Source organism: Marmota flaviventris, chromosome 17, assembly GCF_047511675.1.
Source record: "Marmota flaviventris isolate mMarFla1 chromosome 17, mMarFla1.hap1, whole genome shotgun sequence".
NCBI lineage: Eukaryota > Metazoa > Chordata > Mammalia > Rodentia > Sciuridae > Marmota > Marmota flaviventris.
The window spans coordinates 25856203-25858223 of NC_092514.1; the positions used below are offsets into that span (position 1 = coordinate 25856203).

Here is a 2021-nt window from a genome sequence, read left to right on the forward strand (position 1 = left end):
CCCTGGTACTCTAGTGTTCACTCCTCAGGGACCCAACAGCCAACCCTTAGATTCTCTTTTGAGGATGAGAAAAGAAGGTCAGTTCCAGGGTACATTAAGCTTCCCATTTTGTTTTGGAGAGGCCAAGGTTTGTGGACAAGTAAGCTGTGGAGTCTAGCAGAGGACACAGGGAGTAAACAGCTCCACCCTTCTCTGGGACCCCTGCCAACATCCTGTATCAACTTCTGCTGTTTATCTTTCTCTTCGCTCTGAAGTTTACCTTATAATCCCACATTTCTCAGGCTTCTTAAACTGGTTTTTAGAGAATTTCCATGTCTTGTCTACAGCTGATGGTCTCTTCATGCCACCCTGCATTGAACCAGAATTGACAGTCATTCCTGACACTGTGCCACGTGACACTTACTGAAGATCTGCAGGGACAGGAACTGGGGTGAGGTGAGCGAGGCACTTGATTTGAGTGCAACATTTAAGTAGGTCCCAAGAAACTCAGTAATCAAGATAAATACTATTTGTAAAGTGTTAAATATTTTAACACATCATTTTAAAAGTCAAAATTAAGGCAAATACTTATGATGGACAAACTTAAAATTTTAAGTAAGGACAGGATTTAATATAAAACTTGATGTTAGCCATTTATATTATTAAGATACCTCTGACTGACTAGACCTACATCATCTGCATTTCCAGGTGTCTTATTGTGGAAATGTTTTACCTTTTTTAATTTTTAATTTTGTGGTACTTGAGATTGAACCCAGGGCCTTGTGCATGCTAGGCCGGTACTATACCACTAAGCTACAACTCCAGCCCTTTTATCTTTGTTCTCTTTATTTCCAGGCCTTCCCCCCAGCAATGGCATAATATAGGAAAGTCAGTCTTCTTCTTTTTTACTTTTTTATGGTGCTGGGACTCAAACTAGGACACCATGCATGCCAAGCACATGCTGTACCACTGAGCCAATCCCCAATTGTAGTATTTTAAAAATTTTATTATGTAAAACTTATCAGTCATTGTCTCATCTCCTTTCCAAACTCTGCTTTGCCTCCTGGCTTTCCAAAACCAAAATGGCTCTTTAAGATATTTTGTAAATAATGGGCTATCTACTTCCTACTTTAGCAATGTAAATAATTGATTTTTCAAAACCAAATTCTCAGGCATCACTATCTTTTCCACCCGAGTCTATAAACCAAAGGCAGAGGTTGACTATCTTATTATTCATATATATATATATATTTTTGTGTGTGTGTGTGTGTGTGACTAGGGATTGAACCTAGTGCCTTCCCAGCCCTTTTTGTTTTTTATTTTGACACAGGATCTCCTCAATTGGAAGGCCAGCCTCAAATTTGTGATCCTCCTGCCTCAGCTTCCTGAGTAGCTGGGATTATAGGCCTGCACCACTATGCCCAGCTCATTGTCCAATCTTTCTTTGACTCTTCGGTGTTGTTTTCTGCCTTCATCACTATAATGAATCCACTCCCGAAGCTTACTTATGGTCTCTTCATTCTTAAATCCATTGGTTGTTGTAAAAGATTTACCACTTTAACTAGGACTGTCCTGAGGATATGTGGAGTCTCAGGCAAATGTTTTTGGCAGGCCCCTATCAGTGTAAATTATTTGTTTAAAAACACAATAATTTCATGGGCCCATATGAAGTATGATGATTTAGCAGTGAATATATAGAATAATGGATAGTGAGGTAGTACTTACATTGCTTATTCGATGCCCATTACACCTGGAGCTTGGCATAAGTTCTTGTTCTAGTAGTCTTTTGAGAAGGGGTGCTTAAAAGTTCTATTTTTTGAGGTCTTGCATATTTGAACATGTTTTTATTCAACTCACACTTGATTGGTAATTTGCCTAGGAATAGAACTGTAGATGGAGAAATAAACTTACCTTAGAATTTTGGGGGTATTTTTGTAAGTGAAAATAAAGGCAAAGCTCTTTAACAAAGAAACCTCAAAATACAGCAACTTAAACGTCTGATTAGTAGTTCCTATATCGTCATTGTGTCTTCTAATCTCTAT

At 38.4% G+C, this 2021-nt stretch overlaps 1 long non-coding RNA gene across 1 annotated transcript; it reads left to right on the plus strand.

The window, feature by feature from the left end:
* The first annotated feature begins 275 nt into the window (after positions 1-275).
* Positions 276-1483, plus strand: LOC139702412 (uncharacterized). The gene is made up of 2 exons (XR_011705035.1): positions 276-435; positions 1310-1483. It is a non-coding gene; the product is annotated as an uncharacterized lncRNA (long non-coding RNA).
* The last annotated feature ends 538 nt before the right edge of the window (positions 1484-2021 follow it).